The following is a 19,128-nucleotide window of genomic DNA, read 5'->3' as shown; positions in this document are numbered from 1 at the left end:
GAACGGGACAGACTCGACTCTTGGTTCATATCTGAGTTTTGACGTAACCTGACACTCTTCTTGTGCTTTCCCAACTCGTACTAAACTAGAGACTTACAGCGATTTCTTCTCCTCTTTAACGTCGACTAACCACTCACGAACAAATTGTCTACCGGCACAGGGAAAGTGTTTGCACGTCGTATCAGACTGTTCGAGTCCTTAACAAGATCAGTGTTTCTGATGTGAGAGATCCGATCAACGTCGGCGGTCACAGAGCATACTTTACAAATCTGGTAAAGGCGGAACAGGAGCCTCATTATGGCTCTGATACCATAAATGGGGGGAGTGTATCATCATTATACCAACATCTAATGTCCACCACCACCACCACTCACCGTGCGCCACCACCTACCATCCACCACCGCCCACCGTCCGGCGCCACCACCACCACCGTCAACCACCCACCTTCCACCACCACCACCACCCACCGTCGACCACAACCCACTACCACCGCCCACTGTCTGCAACCACCACCCACCGTCCACCACCCACCACCACCACCGGTCATCACCACTGCCACCCACTGTCGGCCACAACCACCGTCCACCACCACCACCGTACATCACCACCACTACCCACCATCACCGTCCACCATCACCGTCCACTACCACCGTCCATCACCACCGTTCACCGCCTACCACAATCGTCTACCACCAATCGTCAACCACTACCCACTTCCATAGTTCGTACACCACCACTCACTTCCATAGTCCGTACGCCACCAACAATTATTTTAGAAGTCTACAAACATTAAATGACTTCTATCTATTGTGATATATATGCAGACGATATCCAGTTTATAAAACAAGCAGTATTATATTTTCATATTGCAGACCTTCAGATCACATCTTCAGTTGCAGACATAAAATCATATAAAATCATATTGCAGATAGTTTTTGTCTTAAAAAACAAATAACACCAGCATAATTATTTATTAATTAATAATTAAAAATATATCCATAGTTTTGTTCAAATTCAATTTTAATTATTTTTACCCTGTTCTTTCTTTGAAATAACTCCAGATATTAAATTTGAATCCAACTTGTATTTGTCTTTGAATATTTGAATTTCGTTGACAAGTGCTCACATGCATATTTCTCTATAGTTGTCCTGCTACAAACAGTTCTTGTTATTCTGTAGTATTTATATGAATAGCCTAACATCCTCAAATTATCGAAAAATGGCGGATGAGGTGACGTTGTATGCAGATGGATGAAGTCCGTTTGTTTGCAGAGTAAAAATTGCTTTAAATATAAAGGGAATCAAGTACAAAAACATGGAAGAAGATCTTGAAAACAAGAGTGCCAACCTTCTCAACTACAATCCTGTGCATAAAAAAGTACCGGTGCTAGTGCACAATGGAAATCTGATCCTGGAGTCTTTAGTGATTTTTGAGTACATCGATGAAGTCTGGAAACGGGTTCCCATTTTGCTTGATGATCCGTATGAGAAGGCTGCTGCTCGATTCTTGGCGAAATTCATTGATGATCAGGTACTAATTTTCTCCCGAAAAATTTGTTAATTAGAGTTTATATTCTTTTGGGGTCAGCTATAAATACACCGTCTGATATCTAATCTCTCACTGTTTTAAATAACTGTCTAGATAGAGGTCAGACGGCCGTTTTGACTAAAAAACTTAAAGTTTGATCGTCTATTGTCAGAACAGGCGTCTGTATATTGGCCAAACAGCTATCGGCTATTCTGACCAATAATTTTCAAAGTTTTACTCCCTTATGGTCAGAACGGCTTCAGGATATTGTTTATACAGCCATTGTGACCAAGGGTTTCAAAGCTTAGCGTTTTTGGTCAGAACGGCCGTCTGGATATTGTTGTAAATTTTTTTTAAATAACGACTTATTATTTTATTTGCACATTTCTTCAGTGTATTCCTGCTTTATACAAGGTTTTTGACCGCAACGATGGGGAGCAGGTTATTGCAGAAGCTTGTGAGAAACTGCATATACTAGATGATGAACTCGCGGTCAAAGGCAAGAAGTTCTTTGGAGGTGATAGCATTAACATTGTTGATATTGTTGCTGCTTTTATAGCCTACTGGCTTAAATTACTGGAAGAAGCAACCAAAATTAAACTTGTGACAAGAAGTAAGTTTCCAAAAATAACTGAATGGGCTAAGGAATTTGTCTATTGTCAAACTGTCAAGGAAGTTTTACCTCCAAGAGAAATCATGCTTGTCTATTACAAGAAACGGTTTGATAAGATCTAGTTATTTTATGTCGATTGCCGCTATAGTGTGTCATTTTCTTGATTGTGTAACATATTTTGTTAGTTAAAAACGATCGCGTGCCAAATAATAATAAAGATTAAAGAACATAATGCATTTCACTATATCAATACATAGTTCATGATTTAATGCAAGGAAAGCTCGGTACTTAAAACAATCCATGTTACTAGTAGTTTTACGATAAAATCACATAAACCAAAAGTTCTCTTCTAAATGTCACAGAAATATAGATACTATAAAATTTATTACAAATCAATTCGTGCTTTTGCGTTTCTTGTTGAGTCGACGTGGTTTAGGCGGTAACATCTCGTATTTGATGAACTTCTCGACCTCGACCAGTGACCGAAACATCCTTCCAGATGGCCTGTGATGGTAAAACTGCATCCAAATAGTTTCATTTCATTATGTGTATATATGTTGCATGTTAATTCTTTGTAAATAATGATGTAACTCTTGATTTTTTTTAATCTAATCTAATGATGTTGTAAATTAAAATCACTACACGTTTAGTCTGGAGACTGAACCTTGTCATGAGTTTTGTTGGGCCTCTTTCTGGTTTCGACTCGCCAACCCTCTAGCCGGTTATAGACAGATAGATGACAGCTTCGAGTATCCACGTTTGGGACCCTTTTACCAGCACATCTTGATAGCCGACGATAATGTACAAAAATATTTTACCATAAATCATGTTTGGTTCTCTCAACTTTCAAATTTTTATAAGAAAAAATTTACAAACCAAACTACCTAAAAGAGATAAAGAAGTTACCTTATCACTTACAAGAATATAGTTGACACATTCAGTTGGAAGATCAAAGTCTCCATCAACATAATGGACAGTCCATGAAGTTCTTAGGCCTCTTTTAGGCATTCCTTTTTGTGGACTTTCAACATGTTCTTCATCATGTCCTTGGTTTTGAACTAACGTTAGGATTTCCTATTGAAGAGGTATGTACCCGCCTTAACATCGAGCGGGGCGGGTCAACCCACAAGATATAGACAAGAGGCTTGAAATCAAGATATCATGAAGGCACAAAGCCAAAACTTATGCGCATGGCGCATATCACATATGCTCACGCATATCACATATGCTCACGCATCACATATGCTCACGCATATCACATATGCTCGCGCATCACATATGCTCACGCATATCACATGCTCACGCACCATATATGCTCACGCATATCACATCTGCGCGTGGCGCATCTGCGCGTGGCGCATATCACATGCTCACACATCATATATGCTCACGCATATCACATATGCGCGTGGCGCATCTGCGCGTGGCGCATATTACATATGCTTGCGCATATCACATCTGCGCATGAAACATCTGCGCGTGAGAATAAAGAGAATACCTCGCGCATCCTCAGGATAGGCGCATATCACACGTGCACATAATCAATCTCGTCCTTATCCAAATCAGGATAAGGACAACCTTGATTGTGCTCGTCAGACAACCTTCCAGAAGGTATCCTTTAAGGAATAAGAATATGTTGATGTTGACAGCTGCCAATGAAAGGTGGACAACTCAGCAAAACCCATGTGCTACCACGTGATTGCACATGGGTCAGGTGAAATACCTGGGTCAGAGAATAATCAATGAAAAAGCACCAGGTGTCCTAAGGACACGTGGCGCAAAGCAATAGGAGAAGGCCAAAAAGGCCCTAATGGGATCTGAGCCCAATCATTGGAAACCCTAACACTATAAATACCACACCACCTCCACAAGGGGAGGTAAGCAAGAAAATACATTCCAATTCCTTACTCACTCTCAGATTATTATTATCTTCTCCTACAATCTCTTATTCTCACACCGGAGGGTTACCCCAAATAGGACCCCTCTGTCCCTTTCTGAGGGGTAAGTTCACGGTGCTACTCGTTTTGTATGTGGAAGAATTCATACTCCGGAGAACCATCGGTGAAATAGTATACTCATACCCGAGGAAAGTTGATCGTCTACCAGTGAGCCGATCCACGTTTCTTCATTGGCGCCATCACCTGTTACAACGGCAACAAAATCACCATCTCATCAGTTCTCTATGAAAAACTTCACCATGGTTTCTGGTGTTCGAAACAGCGATCAAGTTCTGGAGGATATTGAGCTTGAGGATGTTAATGAGGGACAGCAGTTTCTGAGGGTGCCGTGTGATTCTGCGCGCACCACCAGTAACCATCCCTTCATCACAACTCCTCATAGCCAGAATGAAACTCCTCCAGACGATCTCACGTTCCAAAATCTGACCGGCGCGAAACAAAAAGGACCAATGGGTCCAGAAGTTGAAACCAATGACCCTAAAGAATGGCTCATAAACGAACAACGACGTTTAATGGACAAATACAATGAGCTGGTCAAACACAAAAAGTTAGCCGACTTAACACCAAGGCTCGCGTTTGATAAGCAAACCATTCAAGGAACAACAAAAAGGGCGTGCGCGCCGGAAGATGGTCACTCTGTTCACACTGAACACGCTGATTTAAGTGATGAAGAAGTGCACAGCATGAGGAAGACGCGAGATACTCATGCAGGAGGCTCACAGCTCCGCGCGCACATGAACATAGCGCCTGGGGCCAAAGCCGATATGGATCTGTACACACCGTACAACCCACCAGCGAGAGGGCAAGTGGACGTAACCACACCATACAGGCCAGCCATCTTGGTGAAGCATTCAAAATTCACTGAGCGCATCGCGAAGGCTCCCATTCAGCACAAAACCAAGATGCCAAGTGGTTTGGGCAAGTACGACGGCACAACTGATCCAGACGATTTCCTACAAGGTTTTTACAACACTGGAAACCTAGAAAGCTGGACGATGCCAACATGGTGTCACATGTTTGCTCGCTGCCTCACGGGCGCAGCGCGTGTCTGGTTCGAAAGCTTGCCGACTGGACAAATCGATGGGTTCGAAGAGCTATTGGAGAAGTTCCAGGCTCACTTCGTACAGCAGCGCAGACACACGCGCGACCCCGATGACATCATGCATTGCATGCGCAGGAATGATGAAACCATTGAAGACTACATAACCCGTTTCAATCAGGAATCTCTGGCAATTGGAGGTATCACTGAACAACTCTTGCGCGTGGCCTTTATACAAGGTGCGCGCAGTGATCAACTCCGCAGAGCTCTCGTGAGCAGAGATGGCATGCCAACCACTTGGGCCAAGCTAATGGAAGCATCGCGAGTCTTCGCGCGAAATGAAAAACAAATTGCCCAAGATAGAGCAAGAGATAGAGGGCATCAAACAGAAGCACCGCGCAACAATGAAAGGAGGGGCAAACAGAACTCCGTATGGTCCAGGTTGCAACAAACCAGTTTTTCTCCCGCAGAAAAGCAGGCGCAACAAAGCTCACCCCAGCCCCAAAAAGACATTCGTAATCACGGAGAAAGTGACAAGAGGGAAGGCGGCAGAGAGCCTAACAGACCTCTACCAAGAATATGGACTCCTCTCACTAAAACGCCTTCACAAGTGTTAAGCACAGAGAATGTCCAGTTTAAAAGCCCCAAGCCATTACTCCACAAGGGACCATCAAACAGTGGCAAGTATTGTGAGTTTCACAAGTCCACAGGGCACAACACCGATGCATGCCACCATTTGAAGGATGCGATTGAAAGAGATGTGAAATCAGGCAAGTTGGCTCACCTGGTGAAAAACCCAAGACCAGAGAATGAACAACCAGATTGAGCCTCAGCCAGCAAAAAGTTCAAAAGAATCTGTGTAGCCGAGGGAGGAAGGCAAGGGCAAAGATCGAGAAAGAGAAGCGTGCAAGTCCAAGGAGATTGGCGCGAGCAACAAGTAATCTTCCCAAGAATCAGGGGAGGCCCGTCTATCAGCAGTCCTCTAGTCATCACTACACACATTGCTCATTATGAGGTGTCAAAAGTCTTGGTGGACACTGGCAGTGAATCAGACATCATGTATGAGCAATGTTTCAGAAAGTTGGATCCAGCAGACCAAGCAAGGCTCGAAATTGTGAATGCACCAATCTCGGGTGTTTCAAATGAAATCATTCACCCCCTAGGTCAGATACAATTTGAACTAACCATGGGGGATGAGAAACACAAGCGAGCCGAAATTGTCAACTTCTTGGTCTTGCCCACCACTTCATGCCACAATATGATCTTGGGTAAAGGAACGATTGCTCAATTCAACGCCATACCATCACCAGCGCACGGCGCGCTGGGGTTCCCAACACCAACAGGTGTAACATTTGTGTACCGAGATCATTTGTGCGCAGTGACAAGTATACCGAGGGAAGGGAGAATGAAACTTCCAATGGCAAACAACGCGCCAGAGGAATGGATTCTCAACCCAAAATTCCCAGAGCAAACAATCACAATTGGAGCTACGATATCAGACGACACAAGGTTGAGAATGAAAAGATTGCTCACAACGTATATGTCGGTCTTCGCGTGGCAACATTCTGATATGACTGGAGTTCCGCGAGACCTGGCGCAACATTCTCTCAACACCTTCAAGTCTGTAGAGCCAATTGCTCAAAAGAAGAGAGTCATGGGGGATGAGAAGGCAAAGGCCATGAATGAGCAAGTAGAAGATCTACTGCGCGCAAATATCATCCGCCCAATACGATACCAAACATGGGTAGCCAATCCTGTGATGGTAAAGAAGAGCAACGGGTCATGGAGGATGTGCATTGATTTCAAGGACCTCAACAAAGCATGTCCAAAAGATTGTTACCCCCACCCAAACATTGACGCGAAAGTGGACTCTGTGGCGCCATTTAAGCTCAAATGTTTCCTGGACGCCTACAAGGGCTATCACCAAATTCAAATGGCACCACAAGACGAGGACAAGACTGCCTTCAGAACTGCCAAGGGTGTTTTTTGTTACACAAAAATGCCCTTTGGTTTGAAGAATGCAGGAGCCACCTACCAAAGACTCATGGATGCGGTTTTCAACGAGCAAATTGGAAGAAACCTAGAAGTCTATGTGGATGATTTGGTGATTAAAAGCAGGGAGGAAAAACAAATGCTCAAAGACATCGAAGAAACCCTTTGGCGCCTAAAGGAAGTAAACATGAAGCTCAACCCGAGAAAATGCACATTCGGCGTAGAAGAGGGGAAATTTCTAGGTGTAATGGTCACCAAGGATGGTTTCAAGGTGAACCCAGAGAAGGTGGAGGCTATCCTTGACATGCCCTCACCATCCACCATGAAGGAAGTTCAAAAGTTGAATGGGAGATTGGTATCAATTAACAGGTTCCTAGCGAACCATGCAAGCAAATCTACCCCATTTGTTAACACATTGAGAAATTGCCTAAAGAAAAGCCAATTCAAGTGGACGCCTGAGGCCGAGCAAGCTTTCAGTGAGATAAAAGAATGTCTGATAAATCTGCCTGCGCTCACAGCTCCACTTCCTGGCGAAACTCTAACATTGTACCTGTCAGCAGGAGAGCGCGCCATCGGCGCAGTGTTGTTGGTGGATCGCAAGGGAATCCAAACACCAATCTATTATGTGAGTCGAGTGCTGACAGATCCTGAGACGCGCTACTCCATCATGGAAAAGTTAGTTTTGTCACTAACACACGCGTCGCGCAAGCTTTATAGATATTTCAATGGTCATCCTATTGAAGTTCTGACTGGTTACAACATCCAGCAAGTCTTGCGGCGTCCCGCGCTCTCAGGAAGGCTGAAAAAATGGGCGCTGGAATTAGGAGAGCACACGATCGCCTATAAGCCCCGTCCAGCAATAAAGGGACAAGTCTTAGCTGATTTCATCGCAGAAATCCCTGAAGGAAAAATTGAAGAGGCTCAGCGCGAGGTAGACCCCCCACAAGCCAATAATGAAAAAAATGTTTGGAGATTATTCACTGATGGAGCTTCAAACAATGAAGGGTCCGGCGCAGGCCTCAAGCTGGTGGATCCAGAAAGTCATGAGTATACTTACGCAATCAGGTTGGATTTCAAGAGCACCAACAATGAAGCTGAGTATGAAGCCCTGCTGGCTGGTCTGCGCATCGCGCACAAGTTCGGAGTTAAAAAGCTAGAGGCCCATGTTGATTCATACTTGGTAGCAGCACAGGTCAATGGCCTTTATGATGCCAAGGAGAACACCATGCCTCTGTATCTAGAGCAGGCGAGAAAACTCATCGAGCAATTTGACTCCTTCAGAATCATACATATTCCGCGTAGTGAAAACAAGTCTGCCGACGCGCTGAGTAAGATGGCATCAACCAGCTTCGATCACTTTGGCAAAGATGTCAGGGTGGAAGTAATGAGCAACCCGTCGGTGGGAGCGAAGTCTGTCCTTGTAATTCATACAACACCTTCATCATGAATAACTCCATTAATAGAATTCTTGAATGAGGGAAAGATACCGGACGATCGCGCACAGGCGAGGAAGATAAAACACAAGTCGCAGAACTACGAACTGCTTGATGGTACGTTATATCGACGCTCTTATCTTGGACCGCTCATGAAATGCCTAGATGCTGAGGAAGCAAGCTATGTGATCAGAGAGATACACGAAGGAATCTGTTGAATACATGCTGGCCCGCGCATGGTGGTTGCCAAGGCAATGAGCGCAGGTTACTATTGGCCAGGCATGTACTTGGACGCATTAAAAGAGATCCAAAAATGCAAAGCGTGTCAGAGCTATGCGCCAAACACCATGCGGCCAAAGAACAACTTGATTCCGGTGACCTCCTCATGGCCTTTCCACAAATGGGCAATCGATATTGTGGGTCCCCTACCGCAAGCGCAAGGGCGAGTAAAATTTTTGGTAGTGGCAGTAGACTATTTCACAAAATGGGTTGAAGCCAAGCCACTAGCAAAAATCACAGCCGAGGCGATGAAGCAATTTATTTGGAGCCACATCATATGCCGTTTTGGCCTGCCCATGGAAATTGTGAGCGACAACGGCAAACAATTCACCGACAGGAAGATATCCAGTTGGCTCAAGGAATTGCGCATCAACCAAATCTTCACTTCAGTATACCACCTTCTGGGGAATGGCCAAGTGGAGCGCGCGAACCAAAGCTTGCTGAATGGGCTGAAGAAAAGGTTGGAGGGAGAATCCCATTCATGGGTCGAGGAGCTACCTAATGTCTTGTGGGCGCACAGGACATTAAGCAAAACCAGCAATGGCTAATCCCCGTTCAGCCTAACCTATGGAACGGAGGCTATGATTCCAGCAGAAATTGGATGCCCATCCCATAGAGTGCTCATGATGAGTAAGATTGATAACGAGCGCGAAAGGAGGTTGGATCTCAACTTACTTGAAGGGCGCAGAGAGGCGGCTATCATCAGTGAAGCCAAATACAAGAAAAAACTAGAAAAATATTACAATCAACGCGTGAAAGAATGCCACTTCAAGAAGAACGATTTTGTCCTTCAGAACAATGAAGTTAGTCGCGCAATACCTCCGGGAAAAATGTCCCATAACTGGGAGGGACCTTATCAAGTATCGGAAGAATTGGGAAAAGGCGCATACACTTTAAAAGATTTGAATGGAAAGAAGATCCCGCGCGCATGGAACGCAGCACAGCTTAGAAAATGTTTCATGTAAAAATTGTCAAGTTTGTAATCAAGGCTTTTAAGCCATTATGAATAATGATAAGCGCTATTTTCTCTTAATGTGTGTTCTATTACCTTTTGCATACATGTTTCACACTTCCCTTTATTAATTTTGAGCAATATGACAACATTGTATTGACATCAAAACTAAAAATAAAACGAAGTAAAACATACATGCGCGAGCTTCAAGCTCAAACGCGTTAACGAGTTTTAACTCTAAAACGTTAGGGCCTTAGCCCAATAATATGAGCCTTAGCTCAGGGCCTTAGCCCAATAATATGAGCCTTAGCTCAAATCACTCACAACATCCATCCTACATGCTGCGCAGCTAGACCATAAAAATACTTAAGCACAACTAAGGCAAAGCACATGCCAAAACATAGTTGTTAAGGTCTCAGGTCGAGATCGCGCATGGAATTGTAATGGATATCAGAGTAACACATACTGACACGTAAAGGCTAAAAAAACTCATAATTCCCTATAATAAATGCGCGATAACGTCGCGCAAAAGAGGAATAATGAAACGCCAAGGCACGTGTCAGCATAGTCAGGATATTGCAAAATCACTTAAAATATGACAAGGATTAAGTAAAATAATTTCCTTACAACCTTGTTCAAATTTCAACGTGCAAGCATATCTTATATTCAACAAGCAAACATGCAATATAAAGAGATGAATGGGGAATGCGCAAGATGCGAATAAGGGAAAAACAAAATTTCATTCCAAAACATAGAAATTTACAAATTTACAAAATGATGAGATACAAACTACAAATAAAAAAAAAAACATGAAGGGCTTCTCAAGTCTCTATATCAACGTCAGCCTCTTCATCGCCCTCATCATTACCTCCCTCAGCATCTGGCGCAGCCCGCTCCTCGTCATCTCCAAACTTGCCATAGTCAAGCTGTTCGTCTTGAATGGAGTCGTCTTCTATCACAATAGTGTCAGGAGCGGGTCCTTTGGCCATGCCAGAGCCGCTAGCAGAGGCAGCATTGCCCGCGCCATCATCGCCGCCACCAGCCCCTTCACACTCGTCAAGTAATTTCTTTAGAGTGCCGAGATCGGGCTGATCAGCAAGCGAGGCTATCTGCAAATCATAAGGAAAAGTATGAGTACAAAAAGACTAGGAAAATAAGTCAAGGTAAACTCATTAAGGTTAAAATACCTGCCCAAGGATGGGAATGGGAGTATTAAAATACTTCCCCCCCACCTCGGCCATGTCAGCGCAGACGACGTCGAGCTGATAAGGGTAGTCGGATGGGTTCTTCTTCAGCATGCTATATTCACAGCCATCCTTAAGCCCTTCAGCTCGACCCACCAAGCGCGAGGCGGCGTTGCAATCCATCACAAGGGTCTGAAACTCGTCTGAGTATTTCATCGCATAAGCGCAACGAGTCATACCCTGTGAGACTAGCCATTGGCGATCCTGCGCGAGGGAAGAAACAGACGTCTCAAGAGCAGGAATCTGAGAGTTTAACAACTCAACAGTTTCCTTGGTCTGTTTCAGCTCTTCTCTGTCGGACGCTGCTGCCGCCAAGGCCTCATTCCTTTCTGCTCGCGCAGCATCGAGCTCTTCTTGGCCAGACGCTGCCATCGCCAGGGCTTCATCCTTCTCTGCCCGCGCGGCCTCAAGCTCTTTCTTCAGGCGCGCAACCTCACTCTCTAATAAAGATTTGTCAGTGATAGCCTGCACAAGAGTTTGATCACGCGCCTCTGCATCTAGCTCCAAATCGCGCACTCGCCGCGCGTACTTGGCCGCATCCGCCTCTGCTGCCTGCAGCTTCTCCCGCGCAGCCTGCAGCTCATGCCCGCGCTTCACGAAGGCAGCGTTGGCACTTGCTCGGTTCTCGCTGAGTTCTGCTTGGAGTTTCTCAGCTCTCTCTCGAGCGTCAGAAAGATTCCAAGCAGACACCTTAGCCTCTTGCTTGGCCTCCGCAAGAGCATCACGCACCTTTACATAATCATAGCGAAGCTCTTGGGAGGCAGCAAAGAACGCAGACCCAGCAAAAAGATGGTCATTGAGCAAGTCCACGCGAGCGCGGTCCTCCTGAAACCTCCTTTCAGCTGGAGGCACAGAGTGAGCCCAGAAGTCTTCACACACACCCATGGACTGAAATGAGCTATCCTCAGTAATATTCCATCTCGGGCGGTATATGTGATCGGCTTCCTGCAAACACAAAGCAACGTTCTAGTCATCTAAACACTAATATGGAAGTCCGCGCAGCGGAGCAAAAAGAACTTATACCTGCGGAGAGCAAGCAGAAAAGTCAGCGCCAGCCCCACGAGAAGGCTGCGCCACAAAATCTCGTGGCGCTACAGGGCTTGCGCGGCCACCATCGGAGTCTTCAAAATTGACCTCCTCATCATCCTCTGTAACAGGTCTTTTCTCCTGCGACTTGGAAAAATCAAAATCAGTCTCGCGAGGAGGGCATCGCGCAGGAGGAGGTGAGGGAGGTCTCGACGCCGCTAGATCAGCGCGTAAAACAGCCTCCTGCTCCTTAGTAATCACAATGAGGGGAGATTCAGTGCTTGCAGGAGCAGGAGCAGAACCAACGGCGCTGGCGCCGGCGCCAGCAGTGCCGCCAGCAGCTTGTGTGCCAGCTATAATTCCTATGAAAAAACCAACAAAGAGAAATGATTCATGACTTGATCTAAAAGAAAAAAGTCAGAAAATAAAAGCGCAATATATACCTTGGTGCACCGCCGTTCGCGAGTTAAACATCGCCATGAAGTCCATTTTCCCCCTTTTCGAGGGTAAAACAGGGGACTTCAAAGCAACCTTCGGCGCAGCCTCGGTACCTTGTTGCGCCTGAGGTTGATCCACCAAGGTCGCCGGCTCTACAAACATTTGAGTGAGCAAAGATTCATTAATAACTCTATCGGAATCACGCTCATAAAACCATAAAGTATAAACAAAGTATACCTGTTGAAGAGGAAACAACAGGCGCAGCGCCGCTTCCCTTTTCCGCCGCGCGAAGAGAGGAGGTGGCGGCACCATACCTCATGTGGACAGGAGGACTGCCCACACCTTGAGGCAAAGAAGACAAGGAAACCTTGGAGGTAAACCCCTTGGTTTTCTTAAGTCCCTTCGCTTGAGTAGGAGGATCCTGAGCAACAGGGGCATCATTTTTCTTCTGTTTTTTACTGGCCCCTGCGCCAGTTTTCCCTTTAGCTTTACGCTTGAGTTGTGGCACCTCAGCTTCCTCCTCCACCTCTTCTTCCGCGAGCTCCAGCTCATAGTTCTCGAGCGCATCTACAATACGTGCAACAGAAATGTTAACCAAATTTGGTATTCTAAAGGCATAAGCATAAGCACAAAGGCCTACCAGGCGCATCGCTGTCAAAGCAAAATCCCAAATAAACAGGGATGAACATATCATCGAAGCGATCGGGGAAACCAACTTCCCCAGCGCCCAGCGCGACAGAGCCACCCTCCATATGCTCATCATAGGCGGCATGGACGTACTCCTTGCTTACTGCATAAAACAAGACAAATGATATCAGCAAAACGAATTATATTCGCGTAGAAATAATGCAATGAGCTAATAACTCACATAAGCCATCAACTTGGATAACAGGCTCAGTCGCGCTGTCGGTCCACCTCCTGCTCATACCAACCCCCACCAGCGCCTCCTCACAAATATTCTTGGCGGGGGATGGTTCAGCAGTCAACTTATTAACCCATGCGCCAGTTGGGTTTTTAAGAACATTCTCATCCGCGGGCGCAGAAGTGATCGCACGCATGGTCATGCGGATGGGAACCACACCAGCCTTAATATAAAAAAATTTCTCAGACCAGTCATGAAGGCTTTTGAAGGAAACAGTGCAGCACTTGACCTTCTGACTGCGAGGAATGAACGAGAACCAAGAATCTTGGATTTTTGGCTTATAAAAATATTGAAAGCGCCGAGGGGTGGGCTCCTCGCGCTGAGCTTTGCACATGAACTCAAAATGAGTCATGCGCACAAGTCCAAAAGGATGGACTTGGGATATGTGAATCCCATGAAATTGAAGCAGCGCACCCATAAACCTTGTCATCGAGAGACGAAGGTTGCAGTGAGTGAAAAAAAGGCAGTATAAGGAGATATAGCCGGTGGGCGGATCTGCCGCCGTTTGCCCGGCCGCCGGGAGCAGACAGCCGTACTCAGGGAGAAAACCCTGAGAGGCGATGAGACTGTCGAAATCAGACTGTCTCAATTTGCAGGGAATCTCATCCCACCTCTTCACTGTCTTGCCTTTCCCCACCTCCTCCGACGAGGCTTCGACAGCCCGTTTTCCCTTGCCGGTCTTCTTCAAAGTGGACATGACTATTGATTTTACACGGCGTTTGCTGGGGGAGATTGTGGCGTCTGGGTTATCAGACATACAACTGTGAATCAAACAGAGGTTACTTCAAGAACGGAAATCTGGAAGCAAAAGACAGGCTCTTAATCGGAATAAAAATGGAAAGAAAGAAAAAGCTCTGAAATAACAATGAAGATGAAGAATAACAACTCAAAAGGCTTGCTTTTATAGGCCCAGGAGAGAGAGAAACAGGTACTGATCAGAGTTCACGCGCCCCCACTCGCAGGTGCAGGCCAACGCGAGCGCGACACGTGTTCTGACATTGTGTGAGGGGACATAAAAGGGAACGAAACAGGTACTGATCAGAGTTCACGCGCCCCCTCTCGCAGGTGCAGGCCAACACGAGCGCGACACGTGTTCCTGACACTGTATGAGGGGACAGGAAAGGCAACTGTAGCACCTCGAGCACACGAATAGTCTGACACATGTCTCCATCTCTGACGCATGTCAGCACCAACCAACCACGTACATGGACGATTCATTTCAACCAAAAGGGTAGAATTTCGCGCAACGATGAGAAATAAAAAAGGAAAAGACAAACCCTATTAAAAGAGAACTATTAAGTCTAATATCTATCTTACCTCGCTCGCGCGAGACAAGACACACATTAGACTGGGGGGGCTTGAAGAGGTATGTACCCGCCTTAACATCGAGCGGGGCGGGTCAACCCACAAGATATAGACAAGAGGCTTGAAATCAAGATATCATGAAGGCACAAAGCCAAAACCTATGCGCATGGCGCATATCACATATGCTCACGCATCACATATGCTCACGCATATCACATATGCTCGCGCATCACATATGCTCACGCGTATCACATGCTCACGCACCATATATGCTCACGCATATCACATCTGCGCGTGGCGCATATCACATGCTCACACATCATATATGCTCACGCATATCACATCTGCGCGTGGCGCATATTACATATGCTTGCGCATATCACATCTGCGCATGAAACATCTGCGCGTGAGAATAAAGAGAAGACCTCGCGCATCCTCAGGATAGGCGCATATCACACGTGCACATAATCAATCTCGTCCTTATCCAAATCAGGATAAGGACAACCTTGATTGTGCTCGTCAGACAACCTTCCAGAAGGTATCCTTTAAGGAATAAGAATATGCTGATGTTGACAGCTGCCAATGAAAGGTGGACAACTCAGCAAAACCCATGTGCTACCACGTGATTGCACATGGGTCAGGTGAAATACCTGGGTCAGAGAATAATCAATGAAAAAGCACCAGGTGTCCTAAGGACACGTGGCGCAAAGCAATAGGAGAAGGCCAAAAAGGCCCTAATGGGATCTGAGCCCAATCATTGGAAACCCTAACACTATAAATACCACACCACCTCCACAAGGGGAGGTAAGCAAGAAAATACATTCCAATTCCTTACTCACTCTCAGATTATTATTATCTTCTCCTACAATCTCTTATTCTCACACCGGTGGGTTACCCCAAAGAGGACCCCTCTGTCCCTTTCTGAGGGGTAAGTTCACGGTGCTACTCGTTTTGTAGGTGGAAGAATTCATACTCCGGAGAACCATCGGTGAAATAGCATACTCATACCTGAGGAAAGTTGATCGTCTACCAGTGAGCCGATCCACGTTTCTTCACCTATTATTATAATTATATAAACATGACTTAATTTTAGAAGGATATAATAACTTTCCTTAACTGAAAGTGTATAGTTACATGTGTGTGTTTATAACTAAGATATTAAATTAATTCTCAAAAGCTGAAAATTAACTATGTTTACCTTCTCCACAACCAATCTACTGTTTGAAGTCTCTTGCCTCTTGAATGATAATGGGATGGTTGCTAATGCTTCCTTGTTTATCAGTTATAACCATATAAGTATTAAAATACATAAATAAAGACACATATAGAAGATGACATGCATAATGCTACTTTTTCATGATAATACAAATCTCAACCATTTACTTCTTAATTGATGAATCATTTTTAAAACTTATTACAAATTCATATACTATATATATAATAAACCATTAAACTAATTTGTTCATATATATTTAAATTTTGTGTTGCACACTTATCTACGTACACATGTATAAGTATGTGTATGTTAGATAAGTTATATACATAAAGTTCTTTTTTTTTCGAGTTTCTAAAAATATGAGTGATAAAAAAAAGTATGATTACATGTGTGTATATAAATATATATATATATACACACATATTTTTTCATTTATTTTTATATTCCTTAAAAACAGAAAAATGATTTATTTTATTCCAAGTGTTTCCAAAATATAAAGGTCTACAATCTACATACATAAATTGATCCCCATACATAGGTGAATGCAGTGAAAAGAGGTGTTGTAGGTAAGCATTTCATATAGTTGCATGTACATACACATACAAACATAACATGTACACAATACTAACCTCTGTTTCCTAGGAGTGTAAAAATATACTCCCTTCGTCCCTTTGAATATGTCCTATTTTGAATTTTCAAAGTCTTTATTTATAAACTTTGACCTTAAATAATTTTGTTTGTGTTAGATAATACTTGATGAAAGTTATATGATTTGAGTATGTTTTAAAAAATGTTTTTACCGGTATAATTTTTATCAAGTTTTATATAACACAAAAAGTATATAATAAAGGTCAAAGTTTATAAATAAAGACTTTGAAAATTCAAAATATGACATATTCAAAGGGACGGAGGGTGTATATATCTTTGTAGTTAATTACCCTAATTGCATACCCTAAACAAGGTTCTTTTTGGACAAAGCCACACATTAAATCAAAACCAGATCAACATTCAATTTGAAGAGACTTATATACGTACCTCAACCATGTTGACATTTGCTTTTTGTCCATTCGAACAATTTGAAGAGCTTTTTGGAATAACGTTTTCACTCAACGTGTGATCCTTTTCGTGCGATACCACCAGTGGCTAAAACCATAAAGCAATGTCACGATTAATTACTAAAACAATTAACATGACATTGTAAGTAATGAACTGAAACTAAAAGGGTTCTTACAGATTCATTCAAATCAACAACACGCATTTTTTTCTTCGATCGCTTGGGGTTAAACAAATTTTCATTTGTAGGAGACGACATTCTTCGGAACAAAATATTGAATGTGGTGTGCAAATGACCTTACGTATATGTAGTTTAGAGTGAACCAACTATTTATAATGTTTAACTAGTGGCATTCTATACTATAGCATATAGAGAAAAGGCAATATATCAATATTTTAAATGTCAAGATACATATACCTTCTTTGCTCTCATTAATAATAAGCTCTTCTTGGCTATATTGTTTGATTATTTTTTTAAAGCTTTCCATATCAATCATATAAAAAAGGCATATTTTGATTGTGTTTTATAGGTCGGTCAGTTACAAATGGTTTTTCGGTTTGAATGTACGAGTATCATAGATGTCATGTGTTTATTTTGAGGTGACAATATATGTGTTTGTTAAGCAAACAAATGGGTATTAACGCGTTGTTGTATTTGGTTTAAGTGTGTAGGGGAAAGTTAAAGTACAAATGAAATTAGCGTGCTAATTGTAAGAATCAAGTAGAGTAATTATATATACAAGTAGAGTAATTATATAATTACATCATAGAGTAATTACATAATTACTCTATGATGTAATTACATAAATACTCAACTTGTATATATAATTACTCTATTTGATTCTTATAATTAGCATGTTAATTTTATTTATATTTGATCCAAACCATAGGTGTGTATTTATGTATTCCTTAATTTCTTTATTATTTTACCAAGGGAAGTTTGGTCCACTCTCAAAAGTGAACAGAAAAAAACAAACATTGTAAAATGTTTGGAGTTAATTGAAATAAAAATGAGACTATCAGATTGAAAATGCCCAGGAAAAAAAACTATAGGACCAAAAGGGGTTATTTGAGATTTTGAGTCAAAACACATGGAGTAAAACCGTATTTAATTCTGATTATTATGATCACAAATTTGAAATGAAAGCATATGCGATTTCAAACCACGAGGAGGTTATAATCTTGTTCATTGTTTAATTTGATTATTGCAATCATATTTTTTATTTACTTATTCATGTAACTTGTGTCATTAGTTCTTACTAGTTCTTCGATGAAACGTTTCAGAATATTTGTTGTCATTAGGCAACTTGACACACCCATTTCGTTAGTATACATCATAGATGAATAAGTATGGATAGAGTTAGGAAATAATGATGCCTTCGGTATAAAAAATGCCCGTTGCTTGTTTTCACCAACACTCACTGAAATAATTCAAAGTTAGTTCACAAGTGAAACGGATGAGATAAGGATTAAGTATCTCTACTGTTAACTTGCTAAGTTTAGTTACAGCTTGAATTTGAATGTTTAATTTGTTGGTCAGGGTTATCGAGTTTGATTGATTTGTTTAACTTGTATGATAACGTGTGAGTCATGCTAGGTTTGGGTTAATGAGATTACTGTAAATAAAAATATTGGTCTACAGTTACTTTATTTGGTGGCATCAAATATATGCACGCCATAGAGATGCACAAACCGGGTTTTATTAGGAACCAGAACCGAGTAAGAACTGATTCCGGGTATGGTCAACAAAAGTCAAAACCAGGTCAAGTAGGAACCAGTTCTAGGTATAGTCAAGTATTTGACCAGGTTTCGGGTAGGGTCAGGTTTTGACCAGGTAAAGGTAAAACCAGTTCCGACGGGTCCGGTTCCAAGTTTATTCCAAGTATTGGTCAGTGGAAAAGCCAGTTCCAGGTCTGGTCTGGAACCGGGTATTTTGTGCACCTCTACCCTATATCAATATAGATTCCTCCAAATCCATGCTTCATATTCTTACAGAATCCAAAATTAGAAACTTTTTTTACCTTTTACTACTAAAGAGATTACAATATGCTTATGCTGCTTTTAACACAAAACCATCAATTTTACCATCACTATGTAATGTTGCGAAAAACCAAAAATTGCAATACGCTA

The 19,128-nt window shown here is 43.0% G+C and overlaps 1 pseudogene; it reads left to right on the top strand.

Annotated features, from left to right (window-relative positions):
- The first annotated feature begins 1,219 nt into the window (after window positions 1–1,219).
- LOC143598626 (putative glutathione S-transferase) lies at window positions 1,220–2,354 on the top strand (annotated as a pseudogene).
- The last annotated feature ends 16,774 nt before the right edge of the window (window positions 2,355–19,128 follow it).

This window comes from Bidens hawaiensis, unplaced genomic scaffold (assembly GCF_021521415.1).
Source record: "Bidens hawaiensis isolate Kalapana, Puna unplaced genomic scaffold, B.hawaiensis_p1.1 tig00050600_1, whole genome shotgun sequence".
NCBI lineage: Eukaryota > Viridiplantae > Streptophyta > Magnoliopsida > Asterales > Asteraceae > Bidens > Bidens hawaiensis.
This window is presented reverse-complemented; position numbering and strand designations above follow the sequence as displayed.